The 17,357-nt window shown below is 43.9% G+C and overlaps 1 protein-coding gene across 1 annotated transcript in view; it reads right to left on the bottom strand.

The window, feature by feature from the left end:
- TIAM2 (T-cell lymphoma invasion and metastasis 2) overlaps positions 1-17,357 on the bottom strand; it is a 537,146-nt gene that overhangs the window by 507,666 nt on the left and 12,123 nt on the right. The gene's annotated exons all lie outside the window — the stretch shown is intronic.

The raw sequence follows: 17,357 nt of genomic DNA, 5'->3' as shown, positions 1-17,357 counted from the left end.
GACTTTATTCAATGCAACCAACCAATCTTCTAAGTGTTGGACTGGAGAAAAACTACATTCTTCTTCAACCATGTAAACTTTTGTTGCAGAAATTTCAAAAACCTATAAAGACAGAAAATCACATAAAGAGTGGCCTCGCATGATGAAGGATTTGTACAAGTTCTTGAAAGGCTCCTGGCTGACAATGTCAAGTTCATGCTTAGAACAAAATTCAGAGGGAGATAAGGAAGGCACTAGAACCCACTTTGATGAAAACCTTAATTCAGAAACACATCACATTGCTTTAAATGCAGATAGCATTTTAACACTCTAAAATGTCATAATTAAGAGATTCTTTTCACCTTAAAAAATATACAAAAACTGAAGCCCAGGCCAAGCGCCAGCATGCTCCCCAGCATGCACCTCTTTAACTTGACGTCTCCACACAGTGATTAGGCTGAGAGAGATTAACCGGTGAAGGAAGCCCCAGATCTTCAGAGAAGCAGCCCAGCCCAACACGTGCCGTGCGCTGCCTCCACATCCACTTTCCTACGTGCCTGGGGGGAACTGGCCAGTGCACAGCCTGGGTGGTGAGACACCACGTGGCAAAAAGAGCTTATCACTGATGGTCTGGAAAGCAAAACGTCAAAGTGGAAACAGGCTATTCATCTTGAGTGAGGAAGACAAAAAGGAAGTAATCTTTTAAAGAAGCATAGCTGATCTCCAAGATTCTGAGAGATGTGTCTTTCAAATCTGTATGATGATGTTAAAAGGATAAAAAGAAGGAGGGGAAAGAAATACAAGAACGCAGGGGAAACAGTCCCTTCCCAAAAAACCCACACAAATCCACTAGGAGGATTCTGTCTAGTTACACTGGAGTTGCCACTCTTAAAAAAAAAAATCAACTCTAGTAGCAGCCAAAATGAACTAAGTTCTCAAGTGATCTTGAATTCTGTACTAAGCACTATACATACATTTTTTAAATTTATACTTGAAATATCATTCTATAGACAAGGATACTGAGGCTAAAGGAGTTAATGCGTGAAATAAAAATATATCTTCTAGCTGAAATCCAGCATGCTTGCCCTTGCTCAGTGTTCCAGTTGAGTTCTGTATATACGTACATATAGATATATAGATGATATACATAGATACAGATGATTGATATAGATGATATAAATATTCCAGGTAATATACATATATATATAGATGATAGATATATAGATGATACAGATATACAGATGATATAGATATAGAGATATACATGATATATATCTGCCTTTATAAGAATACCTATCATCATTATTTAGAAATGCAGTTACATACATAGAATTAAAATTAAACTTTGTAGAAATATTAAAATGCTATCTCCAGATACACCACAATGTACAGGATACCAACACAGGCGCGCGCGCGCACACACACACACACACACACTCTCACTCTCTCTGTCTCAACCCAAACTGACTGGAGTTCCATCCTGCACAGAATCAATTACGTATGCATTGTCTTAAACCATTCTGAGTACTGTTCTACAAAGGATTCCATAGCGGTGTGACAGAAAGTAACCAGGGCAGGATGGATGAGTTCTGTATATATTCTTCTGTGACAGCAATTAACACGCTGCATTGAAAAGCTTAGCCCTTTGAAGACAAGGGATGTGTTGTTCATCCCTGACGTGTTCAGGGTCCAGGCCCCATCGAGTTTCTGAGGTTGTCAGTCACAACGGGAGAAGGCTGCCCATCTTTCTCCTAAACCTCTGGTGGATTCAAAGCCTCAGACTGTGTGTGAGCAATGCAACTCTCCAAGGACTAGACTCCTCTGTTATAAATATAGGTATGCAGTTCAAAGCCACCAGCTGCTTCCGGGGGAAGGATGAGCAGTCTCCTCCTGTGTGATTTACTGCCTCTGAGCACCTGCTGGAGGGTCAGCTATGGGTCGGTTCCAACTTGAAGGTACACAACAGCAACAACTATCACTCACCTACTACCACTGTTTTTAATTTGCAAGGAATGGGGAATACGCATATTTTAATAAAGCGTTGCTGACTTTATTACAAATTTGCCTCTACATTCCAATAACAAAGACATTTTGTACATCCTTGAAATCTCCAGTTAAACGTGGTTTTATAAAATGTCTCAAAGAATCTCACAAGGAACTCAAACTCACTGTCATCAAGTCAAACCCAACTCACAGGACTCGCCACCGAGTGTCCAAGGCTATGACCTGCTAGGAGGACATGGTCCAACAGTCTCCCGAAAAACTCTTGGTGGCGTTTAACTGCCAGAAAGGTGAGGCCTTTGAGATAGCAGCTCAACTCCCCACAGAAGAAGTATCTTTATATTAATAACATGATTCTAAAAATAATAGGACCCAAATGTTACTCTAAAAATACTTCTGAATTGCCATTTGTTTTTCAGACTCAAATCAAAATATAAGATCTCTCATATTTTTAGAAACTGAAGGAAAGAAATTTTAGGGCTGATAATAAAACAAACATCCTACGTTGCTACAGAAAAGCTGTGCCACATAACAGCATTCACCCTTCATCCTAGAGCACCGAAGACCCATTTCTTAACGTGCTAAAACTGAGACCTACTGCTTAAACATAAAGCCTTGGTACTTTCCAATCTGGTGGTTGTCCAATTTCCATCTCATCAAAGCTACTTTATTTTTGGAGGGGGAAAAAGAAACAACACTCACAAATACTTTTCATACTTCATTAATTCTTTTTTTTCTTCACTAGTATCTACTAGGACTTTTAAGGCTGTGTGCGTGGGTGTTGTGGCAGTTTTTGCACGTTAAGGACTACTCTGCCTCCAGGAGCCAGGCAAGCCAGGCTTGGCCTAGGGTTTAAGGCAGCAGGGGCTTCAAGCCCAAAAGGGGAAGAGGGGAGAGAAGGCAGCCATGTTCTCCCCGATTAAAACAAGCGTGGAAGGAGGAGTGGCATCCACTTCCATAACAGCTTGCCTCCGGAAACCCTATGAACCTGGAGAGAGGATCAGAGACACCCAAGCATCAACGACTCTCCTTCACAAGGTCGCTATGAGTCGCCTGTGACTCGATGGCACTTAACAACAACAACAATAACAACAGAATCTACTAAGGAAACTTTGGAGACTCCTAAATACACGGAGTTCTGGTAGCTTAGTGGTAAGAAGCTGCACTGTAATCTCACAGGCAAGCGGGTCAAATTTGTCAGCCGATGTACACGGAAGAAGGATGGACAATCTCATTCCATGCTATTTCCTGCCTCTGGAGGGTCAGCTATGGGTTGGATCCCACTCGATGATACACAACAACAAAAACAAGAAAGGGTCAAAGGAGTTTGAGAATATATCAACTGGAAAATAAAATATTCATACTGACTAATGGACCAGACATAAGCAAAATCCTGAAGATTATCCACAAACGACAGGACTACCATCAACAGAGAACTACCAGAAATACAAACTAGGTTTAGAAGAGGTCATAGCACTGGGCATTACCACCAATGTCAGATGGGCCTTGGCAGGAAGCAGAGTACCAGAAGAAGGTCAATCTCTGTTTCATTGACTACGCCAAGGCATTTGACTGGGTGGATGATAACAACAAATTGTGGCTAATTTTGGGGGAGAATGGGAATCTCAGAACACTTGATTGTGCTTATGTGAACTCTGTACTTGTACCGGGAACAAGGAACTTGTCCTCTGAACAGAGCAAGGAAACAAATGCATGGTTCAAAATCAGGAAAGGAACACATCAGGGATATATATATCTTCTCTCCTTCCCTTTTCAATCTATATGAAGAACGGATCATTCGGGCATCAGGCGTGGAGGAAGAATGATCAACAACCTACATTAGGCAAAAGACACAACCTTGCTTGCTGCAACAGAGGAGGACCTGAGGCTCTTGCTGCAAAAGGTCAAGAACTGTAGCCTTCAAAATGGACTGAAGCTCAACATCAAGAAAACAAATAGTCTCACCACCGGGTCAATTGACAGCACCATGATAGATGGAAAAAGAGATTGAGGTTGTTAACAAATATAGTTTACATGGCTCTACAATCAACACTCTTGGTATCAGCAGTAAGGTAATCAAACGACGAACTGCACTGGGAAAATCTGCTGTCAGGAACCTCTCCAGAGTGCTGAGAAGCAACAGTGTCAGTCTAGAGACTAAGGTGTGCCCGATCCAGGCCATGGTCTTCACAATTACTTGCTATGCGACAGGGAGCTGGACAAAGACTAAAGATAACAGTAGAAGAATCGATGCCTTTGAGCTGTGATTCTGGAGAAGAGTCTTGAACATAGCATGGACTGCCAAGAAAACAAGTAAGTCTGTCTTGGAGAGGAGTGAAACCAAGTTTCTCTTGGAGGCTAGGATTTTTGAAGCTCTGTCTCACATACTCTAAGCACATAGCCAGGAGGGACTGGTCTTTGGAAAAGGACATCATGCTCAGAAGGGTGGAGGGACAGCACAGGAGAGGAAGACCAAAGATGAGATGGATTGATATAGTGACTGAGGCAATGGGGGTAGGTGTGTCGGAGTCAGTGAGACTGGCTCAGGACAGGGCAGGGTTCTGAGCTGCTGTACACAGAGTTGCTAAGAGTCGCAGGCAACAACAACAACAACAACAATGGACTCAGCATTCTTTTCACAAAGAAACATTAGTTTTTTAAAAACCCAAAACTTTGTTCCTCTCTCCCCCAAGGAGCTGCGCTGTATTTGATCCTCAAACAGAGTCATCTGGGTTAGAAGGGCAACTCCCTACGGACCATGCCATCAGTGCTCCCTCAACACAGTCGGAGGAGCCATCAACCCGAGCTCTAGAGAAGCCTGTCAAGGAGCATATCCAGTGTCAGAAACACGTGCCACACAAAGCTTCTGCAAATGATCGCTTTTGGAGAATATAAAACACAGCACAATAGCAAGTATGTCTAATCTCTAAACTGCCTTTACCTTAAGGTTACTTAACAGAACTTATTCTTCTCATTGTTGGGTGTTTTTTTTAAAAGAACATTTTTATTTTTTAAAATGCATTCATTGTTGCACACTTTCCTCCCTGCCCACCCTCCCTCCAGTTTGCTTTTCTCTTTGAAAAGAAAAAATCTTTCATTGTTATACAATTCCCCGTCCCTCCCAGTCCACTGTACTATGCAGCTCTTAGTCTGGACTCTTGTAATACCTAACCATATATCCCTTTTAAGTTCTCTCCCTCATCTGTTTGAATGCAGTGTACATTCTTTATCTCTTTTTTTCATAGTTTGCCCCCAAACCCGATGTCAGTCTTGTTTTATAACAGCAGCATCATGCAGTATCTGTCCTTCTGTGACTTGAGATATTTCACTCAACACAAGAAGACATTCAGATGGCGAACAAATACATGAAATGTTTAAAACCCCTAGCTCTGGTGTGGTCCCGCCTCCAGGCACGCACAGTATCAAAGATGAGGTAGGGAGAAAAGACCAGTTTTACAAGTGAAGCGATCTGACAAGTGCCAGATGATCAAGGTTGATCAACCATGGTGCCAAGACTGTTGATTTTGGATCCAAGAAAGATGAACAACTTCAATCTTTTCTCCATCTATTTCAATGCTCCTATTGATGGGCAATGGCAAAGGAGACGTTGACAAAACATATCAATCAGAACTGGTTTTGACAAAGACTGTGGCAATATAACAATAGAAACCTACACTCAAACAATAGAAACCAACCCTCAAGGAATGCGGCTATATGACAATAAAAACAGACTGTCTTAAGAATGTGGCAAAACAACAGACTCAAGGAAAAGATAAATGAGATGGCCATGCACCATCAGCTGTTTAAACCCCACTCCCTGCTAACAAAAGTTATATAAACCCTTTTGTAAGATAAAAAAAACCCAAAAACAAAAAAACCCATAGTTCTAAGAGAGAGGCAAATCAAAACAACTATGAGATGTCATCTCACCCCAGTAAGAATAGCAAAATTTAACAGCAAGCAACAAAGGCTGGCAAGGTTGTGGAGACACTGGAATCCTTATTCACTGTTGGTGGGAGTGGAAAATGGTGCAACAACTGTGGAAGGCTGTATGGCGATTTCTCAAAAAGTTGCAAATAGAAACACCATCTGAACCAGCAAATCCACTACTAAGAATATGTCCTAAAGAAACCAGAACTGCCACCCAAGCAGAGCAAAGAGCTGGAAACAATCCAAGTGCCCATCAACAAATGAACGGATAGAGAAACTGTAGGATAGTCACACAATGGAATACTACGCTGCACTAAAAACAAACAAGAAACTCATGAAATATTATACAAAATGGATGACCCTGGAGGACATTATGTTGAGTGAAATATCTTCTCATCATCAAAAACATTCAAAGTATCTATAAGTCATGTGTGTGGGTTGAACATGGCTGAATCCACATTTGTTGAATCCCCGAAGAAAAGAGAAATAAATTAGAGAACTGCTAAAAAATGTTCCATGTTTATATATCCATGAAGGAGCTCTCGTGACACAGTGTGTCACTGGACACACCACTATGTGAAAGTTCATCAGTTCAAATTCACACTGCTCCTTCGGAGAAAGATGGGCCGTCTCCTGCCACGAAGACAAAAGCCCAGAGAGGGTCCCTAGGAGCAAGGAGCAGCTCGCTACCAGTGGGTATGAAACCACCAGGGGGCTTTCTAGACGCTGGGTTCTGGCGCTGATACTGTAGCTCTGGGATGAAGATCAGGATTCAGTCTCTAACTTCCGAGTGATACAGATGTTGCCATTCCAAGGCTTTGCGTAGCAAGGAACCGAGTATTTTCAGAACTCAAGGGTGATTCTGACTCTTCTCACTTCTTTTCATTCTTTTTCAACATATTTTTCCTAAATGTAGACAGTATGAATGTAGACACTTTACCAAGGAGCATTAAGTAAGATCTGACTGCTGTCCTCAATGAGCTCATTTTAAAAAAAGAAAATAAAAAACAACCCACAAAACTTAAGTCAAACCAAAGTGCACATAAATCCAAGAAATTAGACCAGGACTGCAGCATTCCGTAAGGAAGACGTGCTGTGCGTGGAGCCCGGCCAATTTTGAAGGAAAGGAGACCCGGCTGTGGGTTGGCCTGGCTCTGCTCGACTCTGCACTCAGGTGTAGAGGATGCAGGAGGATGGCGTCTCAGGAGAGAGAGAGAGTGGAAAGTGCCCTGGAGCAATCACAAACCGGACCGCTCCGAGACAGCCTCTGTGGCAGCCCTGAGTTAAGGTGCTCGTCAGGTAAACAGGTCAGACGCAATCACACGTCGCGTGGGCTCTGCGGGTAGTTTCTCCCATCAGAAGGCGGCTGGAGCAGGCAACTGTGCTCACGTGTATGTTACAGTAATGATGAGATCACTAAGCAGTGGCAGCCGCAGCCGTCATTTGCTTATTGATGTGCTTCATGTGTATTTAATCTATAATCTTCACTCTCCTTTCGAAAATTAGTGCCACCACGTTCATTGCCACCGAGGATAAGACACAGAAGTCAACCAACTGCCTGCTGCTCCAACCCAGGCGTGACAGGCCGAGCGGTGACAGGGCCGGCAACGATACTCCCCTTGCACTGTGGAGACTGTATTTCAGGTGTCCAGTGAGGGAAAGGGGTGAGAAGCCCTGGATCCAGCAAGCAAAGAGATGATAAGGTAATCGCAACAGAAACACGCATTTAAGAGGTAAATGAACTTTTCTGGGTAGCATTTGGGAAAGAAAATATTTTGGGTGTGAAGTTTTGAGATGCTGCTGATGGGCGTACCTAGCTAGCTAGACATCATGCAGAGCTGAGACTGGGGATCAATACCGCAACCAACCTATGTCGCTCCTAAGTGATCTCTTCACACATGGATGAGACAAAAACTGATGCCTGATACAGGCAGAGGGGAGTCTGCAAAGTTAAAGAAGAGGGGAGCTCTGCTGGCCTAGAAGGGAGGGAGCTGCTGCGGCAAAGATTCTGTCTGAAAGGAAGGAAAATGTTTAAAAATAGAGATGACTAAGTAATGCCACCCTAAAAATGAAGCAGTCTCATACTTTTTTTGGGGGGTTGGGTGTATTCTAACACATACGCACGCCGCCCCCCCACACGTGTTGAACAACTTCCAGCAGACTGAAGGGGGAAAAACACCACACTGTGTTGGTGTGGTGTGTAGGGAACTGCACTGCAGACCCAAAGGCAGGTGGTTTGAATTAAACCTCTTTTGTGGGAGATAGATCCTTCTCTTTCCATGTGATTTACAGCCTCTAAATCCCACCGGTTTATTGAAGAATGCTATGGACAATATATTGGATGACCAGAAAGCACCAAAAGAAGATAGAGAGAATACACAGAATCACTGTACCAGAAAGAACTAACACTGAAAACTTTCAGGAAGTACCATATAAGCAAGAGGAAGTGGAATCTGCATTGAAGGCATTGGTAAAAAAATAAGGCCCCAGGAATTGACGGGATACTAACTGACTTGTTTCAATTAACAGACGCAGCCCCGGATGCGCTCACCAGCCTATGCCAGAAAATCTAGAGGACAGCTGTCTGGTCAATGGATTCGAAGAGGTCCATATTTGTTACATTCCCAAGAAAGGTGATTCAACTGAATTGAAACTATCAAACAATATCATTGCTATCAAATGCAAGCAAAATACTGCTGAAGATCATTCAAAAATGGCTGAAAACAGTACACAGATAAGGAACTTCCAGAAGCAGGATTTAGAAGCAGCCATGGCACCAGGTATTATCACTGCTGATGCCAGATGGATCCTGGTTGAAAGTAAGAATACCAGAAGAATGCCTATCTACGCTTTATTGACTATGCAAAGGCAGTTGACGGTGTGGATCATAACAAGTTGTGGCTGACATTGAGAAGAATGGGAATCCCAGCGCACTCATGAGAAACTTCCGGAGAAACCTATCCCTAGACCAGGAGGCTGTTCTCAGAACAGAGCAAGGGAGCACTACATGGTGTAAAATTAGGAAGGGAGTGTGTTAGGGCTGTGTTGTCTCTCCATTATCTATTCAATCAGTATGCTAAGCAAATTATTCGAGAAGGTAGGCTCTATGAAAAAGAATATGACAGCAAATCAGAGGGAGACTCATCAATAACCTGTGTTATGCAGATGATACAACTTTGCTTGCTGAAAGTGAGAACTTGAAGCACTTCTTGCAGAAGATCAAGGAATACAGTCTTCAGTATGAATTGCATCTCGATGTCAAGACGACAAAGATTCTTATCACTGGACTGATAGGCAACACCATGATGGATGGAGAAGAGATTGAATCTGTCAATAACTTCATCTTACTTGGATCCACAATTAACACCCTTGGTACCAGCAGTCAGGAAATCAGGAGATGTATGGCACTGGGAAAACCTGCAGGCAGAAACCTCTTCAAATTATTGAGTAATGATGTCAGTTTGAGGACTTAGGTGCATCTGACTTAGGCCAGGGTCTTTCTGATCACTGGCTATATACCTGAAAGCTGGAAAATGAATAAGGATGACAGAAGAATTGATGCGTTTGAGCTGTGGTGTTGGAGAACAGTGCTGAACATGGACGGCCGAAAGAAACAAGTGTGTCTAGAGCCATACCTTGGGCATATTGCTAGAAGAAGCTGTTCCTTGGATAGGAAAATAATGCTTGGAAAGGCAGAGGACTGGTGAAGGAGTGAAAGGTCCTTGACCATGTGGATCGACAGTGACTTCCACAATGGGCTCTAGTGTGTCAGAAGGTATGAGGATGGCACAGGATAGGACAGGGTTCAGATCTGCTGTTCATAAGGTCGCTATGAGTTAGACTCGACGTGACGGTACCTAACAACAACAACAACAACAACAAACCCTGCCAGACGGTCACCTACGAGTCAGCTCCGAAATGATGGTAATGAGCTTTTCCGTTTTCTGAGATCACAGAAAGAAAGAAAGACAGAAAGACAGACAGAAAGAAAGACAAGAAAGACAGAAAAAAAGATGAGAGAATTAAAAACTAGGGAAAGAGTACAAGGAATTAGAAAAAAAAAAATTCGTTATTTTTCTAAGTGTGAAAAAATTGGCCCCATTAAATAGGAAAATGCAGCCAGTGAAAAGGGAGAGAGGACAAAGAGGAAAGGCACCCACTGAAGCAGTGTACTGAGCGAGCAGGAGATAGGGCCAGGGAGAGGTGAGCTTTGTCTCTGAGGAGGACAGCAACTGTTAAATCTACAGACTGAGCGCCCAGCAGGCATAGGGTGTGTGCTGGTGAGTAGACACCTCTGAACGTGACTTTGAAGAATGCACCGAAGGACATTTTCCAAAAACCCTTCCTCCGAAAAAAAGTACAAAATGAGGGCGTCTTGGAAAAGATTCTAATGCTTAGGGGAACTATTTGTTTGCCAAGACAAAAGTTTAGGAGTGAAAAGCCACTCATTTTTTTTTCTTCCTTCTTGAATAATAAACAATTTTATTAAAATTTTGAAAAATCTTCAACAGGAAAGCAACTAATACCTTATCTGTCTACAAGGCTACCCACCACTCTAATCAAAACGCGTTCTTCCACAATTAAGGTTGCATAGTGGAATGCACTTGGGGCGGTGGGAGGGGTGCGGGGGATTATGTACCAGGAAGGGAGTGGTTTCTTTTACTTTTCAAAGAGAGGAGCGACCTGGGAGTGGGGGGGCGGGCTGGGCGGGGAGAGAAGTACAGCAATGAATGAATGGAAAGCCAAAATCTCTGCAAATGTTAATTAAAATTATTTTTAAAAATTATTAAAATAAAATTAAAAGAATTTAACTGAACAAAAAAATTTAAAAAACCAAACATGTCCTTATTTGACGCACAGAAGTGAAACAATCTGCTATTTTTAATGAGATATCACCTTTGCAGTATTTTTGAAGATGGCACAGGACAGAATACAATCTGTTGTTCAGAAGTAGTTATGAGTCATACCTCACTGAACAGCCTAACAAAGACTCTACTGTCACGAGCGCTCTGGGGGTAGGGTTGCCCTCCTAAACTACAGGCGGTGGTCCAGGCAGTGCTGATCAGGGGGTCAGGACCAACTCAGAGCTGACCCTCCAGCAGATTTTCAGAAGCAGTTAATCGGACAGAGGAGACTGCCCATCTTTTTCCTACAGAGTGGCCAGAGGGTTCAAACTGTAAGAAGTTGGACTGAACCACCAAAGGTATGCGGTTCAAATATACCAGCTGCTCCATGGAAGACAGATGGTCAGTGTCCTTCAGGGTGATTAAGTGTCTCTGAAAACCTGCTGGAAGGTCAGCTCTGAGTCAGTTCCAATACGACAGGACCTAGCAACCATTCCATAGGAGGCAGCTCTGGTGGCCTATTGGATAAGGAGTTGCACTGCAGCAGAAAGGCAGGTATTACAAAGCCACCAGCTCCTCTGTGGACTCCAGAAGGAAAATCTCCTCCCGTGAGATTTCTAGCCTCTGAAAACCCGCTGTGAGGTTCAGCTAGGCCTCAGTTCTGACACAACAATGAGGGTTTTGTTCCATTTTTTAAATACCATTATCTTAACTTTCCTACATTGCTGCGTATGAGCCCATATGAATGTCTAAACTCACGGAGGGGGGAATTGACTGTGTACCTGAGTCCTGAAGCTGAATTACTATATACGATCAGAAGTGGCTGGTCGTAAGACTTTGAAAGCAGCTACAGCTCACATAAACTTTATCTTCTAAACAGTTCTTGCCATTTGAAAATCTGGCTTACGTTTTAACAATATTATGATTTTCAGAACAAGATAGTTAACTGCAGTTGTTCAGCGTAGTTTAGGCAATGGCATCCATATAATTAAACAGGATAAACCGGATTGATGACAGCTGCACAAATACAGTAATTCTGCACTTTAAAAATGGCTAAAATGGCAAATGTGTATACGGTAAGGTTCAGCTCTGTTGTTTAGAGGGTCGCTGTGAGTCGTGGTCAACTCAAAGGCATCTAACAACTGTGTCTGTTGTGCAATAGAGAGAGATACATTATGTGTGTAAATGCATACAAACACACATACATATACATACACAGTCCCAGTAAGGCAGTATCGTGGACTTTGGACCAGTTTCAGGAGAAAGATGTCATGCCTGGCGAAGGAGGTGGTCAGCAAGAAAGAGGAAGATGCGCAACAAGCTGGACCAACACAGTGGGTGCAACAAAGGCTCCAGCACGTTAATACCTGTGAAGACGGAGCAGGACGGAAGTGCTTCATTCTGGTGGACAGAGCTACCGTGTGAGAACGGGGACCTAACAATGACAGATCTCCCCACAACTAAAATCATAAAAAGGAATGTTCCAAGAGTGTATCACAAAGAAACTTTGCCCAAGAAATTTCTCTTCCTTTCTCCTAGATTCATTTACTCGAGCAAGTTCATATGCAACTGGCTGAGCTGGGCTTGGTTATTGAAATATCCTTCTGAAGAAATGAAATGGGACACAACACACATCAATCACACGAACACATTCAACAAACAAGCTCAGCTGCCGTCGGCAAAGATTCTCATCTGTTGAAGTAACTTGCTGAACAAGCGCATGCAGGCGTGTTTTCTTTCCTCAAAATAAAGGCCACACTCTTGGTTATACAGTCTCATGATGGTTCAACGCGCCTGCTTCCTGCCTCTCCAACCACTTGAAGTTATTCTGAAGCATGAACGGTATACTTTGGGATTGTGGTTATTGTTGTTGTTATCTGCCGTCAAGTCGCTTGCGACTCATAGCGACCCTATGCACAACAGCCCTAAACTCTGCCCTGTGCCAATCGCAATGTCTCTGACACACCCATCCCAATTACCCCAGTCACTGAATAATCCACCTCAAAGAGGGTCTTCCCTTCCTGCGCTGTCCCTCCAACCCTCCCAAGTATGATGTCCCTCTATAAGGACTAGTCCCTCCTTGCATATATTAATAATTATCTTCCAAATAAGGCATATGAAGTTGGACTCACTATTAGATATGCCCTATGAAGGACATAAAAAGTTAAGGTGAAATTTCCTAATTCTACATAGTGGTGTAGACGAAGGCTAATCCAAACGGCCTTGCACACGTGAGGCCGCTGATCTGTCACCAACAAAGTAAAGCATTTTTGTCAAATCTAAACCTGACTACAAAATGATACCCAGGCCTGCATCCAAAGAGGGAAAACAAGTACACTGCAGTCAGGGTCATCCCTAAAGCTGTTTGTCTATGTTTTTTTTAAAACCAAATAACAGAACAAAAATTGCAGATGATTTGAAAAGAGGCGAAAAGGTATAAAAACTAAGAAAGGGAATTTCATTGTAGTTAAAGAGTAGTCTAGACATAACTCGTGGCCGAGAAGCTGTGCTGCAATCTCGAAGTCCACCAGCTACCCCTTGGAAGGAGGATGGGTAACCTCCTCCAGTTTGACTTACTGCCTCTGGAACCCACCAGACGATCAGCTATGAGTTGGCTCTGACTCGGTAAACAATGTTGTAGTTGTTATGTGCCATCGAGTCGTTTACGACTCATAGCGACCCTATGTACAACAGCCCTAAACCCTGCTCTATCTTGTACCAATTGCATTGCCTCTGACACACCCATCCCGATTATCCCAGTCACTGCATCAATTCACCTCATAGAGGGTCTTCCCCTCCTGCACTGTCCCTCCACTCTACCCAGCATGATGTCCCTCTCCAAGGACCTTGTCTCTCCTTACAACATGTCCAAAGTATGTCAGACGAAGCCCCAACAATAGACATACGTAATTCAATTATACCCAGTGGACTTAAGGATATCACACCTGGCTTGAGTTTTAAAGTGCTGATTAGGAAAGCAACTTGGCATGTTACAGACTCAGAGTTCCCAATCAGGTTACTCCAGAGGCAATGTTAACTAAGCAAATCAGGTTTTACTAAGCAATCAATTCAAGAGCCAAGGCTCAGGGAAGTCCCCAAACGGACAAATTTCCGAGTCTGATTTTACTTTAACATAACAACCGTGGATCCAACTGAGGGTGATCAATACTGAAAAGAACGTGAAAGGCCAGATGCACTGGCTCCCATGGTCCTTCCCAATCCTCTCGCTGTGTAATCGGGGTACACCTGGGCTACATCACATGCTCGTTTTAGTGCTGACTACTTCACGAACATGAAATTAACCTCCTTTTCATGTCAAAAGAAAAGCTGGGAGTATTCAGATACTAAACAAGGTGCACTCTTTTCTAAAGCAAGCTCCGGAATGCTCTTTGAGGAGGAAATTCTTTCAAGGTGCCCGGGTGGCCCAGCGATTAGTCCACCGCTAACCAAATAGTGGGCGTTTAATCTTACCAGCTGCTTTGCGAGTCAGAGGAGGCAATCCACTTCCTTAGAAAGCAAAGCGCCTTGGAAATCCTCTAGAGTATTCTACTCTGTCCTACAGGCGATAAACTGGAGTCAGCATAAAGGTAGTTGGTGCAAAACTCCAAACCTACTGGCCTGGAGCGGACCCTGCACCTCCCCACCGTGCCCCCATGAGGCTTGGAAGGGTGTAAATATTTTGTTCTTCTCACACCAAACAGGTGGTGTATTCAAGTCCCTGACATTTTGGGTGGCAGGACAACACACAACTCACTAGGATACCAAGAGTCTTTAGCTTTAGAAATAATAAGATGGAAAGATGTAAAGGGAGACTAAACACACTGCAAGGGCAAGAGAAGCACAAAATCACAAAAGAAAGGGAACAGACACAGAGAAGCAGCAAGATACAGAGAAGGCAGAATGGAGAACAAAGCCGGGAAAGTGTGATTTCGTTGTAGGCATTGATATTAATGAATAGAACAAAATGTGTATATGCATAGTTGAACGAAAATTTAAATTTGCAACTAAATTTTAAACCACAATTTAAACCCTGAGAACGAGGTTGTGTTTCACCCAAGCCGCAGTGCGGTGAACTGCCTCATAGGCGTGGACAGCTGAACAGCTACTAAGGACGATCAAAGGAGATGAATGACTTTAGACACATTATCAGGAGAGACTCTTGGTAAAGTGGAGGCTCATCCAAAAATGGGGGACCCTCAACAAGAGGAACTGAGAGAGAGGCTGCAACAGAGGAATCAAGCTTGGCAACAACTGTCAAGATGCCACAGCAACAGGAAGGGTATCATTTGTAACATGGACACGCTTGCTGTGAGTTGGAAGCTGGACACAACTTGATGGCACCCAACAAAAGCAACATAATAGAAGTCTTGATTCCACTCTTTCCCATTTTATTCCCTTAAAAACTTTTCTCCTCTCTGGTGGCCTAGTGTTAAAACACTGCAACTTGAGAGGATGGTGTTCACAGTCGAGGAATGTCTACGGAAATGAAATCCTCTCGGACCAGAGTAAATGGGTTCAGATCTAACACTAACTGTGCCTGAGAAATACGGATAATTGTAGGACAAGAGTAAAGAGTCCAATCAGCAGTATTGGGGCTGTCTTTCCAGACAAGAAACAGACATAGGCGTGCCTTTGGGAAAGGAGGAAACCGTAGGCACAGGTTGTACTCTGTAACCTCTGCTCTAGATAAAAACTAGTGCGATGCAGTGGAATAATGTGACCACCTCTCATGATGAGTATTTAGACGCTAACTTAGCCTAGGCTCAGAGGTTCCCCCTACGGTGCAAGGTTCAGGGAAAAAGATCTTAAATTTATGTCCCTCCCTTGAAGCATCCAAGATTTTAATCACAGATGAAAAGTCAGTAGGATGAGGAAATTTGAAAGTATGCATGCCAGGGTCGCAATACTGTCATTACAAAGGCAAATTCCAGGTTACACTGTGCACGGAGCCATTCAGCGTAGGCATGGGGGGCACCAGGCTGCTGACTTAAAGGCTGGCGGTCTAAACCCACCCAGCTGCTTCAGGAGAAAGACCTGGTGACCGGCTCCCATAAATACTAGTCTGTAATACCCTATGGGGGAGTTCTACTCTGTCACATGGGGGCGCTACAAGAGGGAATCAATCAACTCAACAGCACACCACACACAGCTCCAGCACTAAAAATGCTATTGATTCTCGTTTATCTGTCATTTATCACTGCTGTGATGTTGACTATGCCACCAGTGTTTTAAATCCATCAGGGTCACTAATGGGAGACAGGTTCAGCAGAGCTTCCAGATCAAACAGCAGGGCTGGCATCCACTTCTGAAATAACGGGTCCCTGAGAACCCCAGGACAGCGTTCCGCTGTCCCACGCGGCGCCTGAGCACAAGTCCCGAAGACTGGAAGGCACACAGCACGCAGCTGGGGCAGAGCTGCCTCCGAAAGCCAGCATCCAGTTCACGGCTCAGATGGAGTGAAGCTTCCCCCCAATACGGGATGCTTCATCTATGGGTGCAGCAAGAGTCCAAACGCGGAGAAACAGCTGAAAGCATCCACTGATAACTGGGACACGGACTGTATGAAGAGGGGACTGAAACGGTAGTTACGGCAATGGGCATAAGCATCATCAAGACTGTGAGACGGCGAAGGAGTGGGCGAGGCTTTGAACTGCTGTGCACAGGGTAGATGGTGTCTAACAACAGGATACTCCTATAGTTACGTACGGTCACGGTCAGCAGGCTGAGCAGACGCACACAGAAGGTTTACTTGATGGGGCCAAGTTCCATCAAGGAAAGTTTTCACCACCATCTCAGAGGTCTATGCTCAGCATTTACCATCATCACCTTCCACTGCCGTCAATGCAGATGTGTGCCGCAGGACTTCCAAGGCTGTAAATCAACACAGAAGCACACTGCAAGGTCTTGCTCCTGGGCCAACCTTTGCACTAGCAATGAAGCGCTTTAACCACTGTGTCACAAGGGTTCTTGGAGGAGTTTAGAATAAGTCAAAAGCAAACTGTTTCCACTGTGTCAATTCCTCAACTCTTAATGACACTGAGTGACCTTACGTAGTCCACAGGGAGCAGGACTGCTAAGTAAAGGCCGTGTGCCCTGACCCTGACCCTGACCCTGTTAGGGTCAGGTAGTCCAAGGGAAGAGATGAACAATGTCCTCCCGAGCTATTAACAGCCCCAGAAACCAGCCTGAGGGTCAGCTTCTGAGGAAGAGCTGTCTTCCCCCAACCATGGAGGACAGAGCAGACTTGCCCCATGGGATTCTCAAGGCCATCACCTTTATGGAAGCTGCCTCAACTTTATCTGGTGGAGTTACAGCTGGGTTCAAATCGATAACTTTTTGGTTAATGGTTGCGCTCTTAACCCACGTGTCCCCAGGAGTCCTTGGAGGAATGGTTCTCAAATTAGAACAGCCAAAATTAGGTCCATAAAATAGCTATTTAAGAAAAAACAGCCACAAAAAAGGGCTTGACATGAAATAGAACAGTTAGGTCCAATGTGGCGTTCAGGCCTGGCCTCAGCCTAGTCCCACCCATTGCTGCCTGCCTGCTCACCAGAGCCTTTCAGCTTCCACTACCTGCTGGCTGTCTCAGACTTTGCTGGAAGG

This window comes from Elephantulus edwardii, unplaced genomic scaffold (assembly GCF_000299155.1).
Source record: "Elephantulus edwardii isolate Elephantulus edwardi_28Jun2011 unplaced genomic scaffold, EleEdw1.0 scaffold00024, whole genome shotgun sequence".
Taxonomy (NCBI): domain Eukaryota; kingdom Metazoa; phylum Chordata; class Mammalia; order Macroscelidea; family Macroscelididae; genus Elephantulus; species Elephantulus edwardii.
This window is presented reverse-complemented; position numbering and strand designations above follow the sequence as displayed.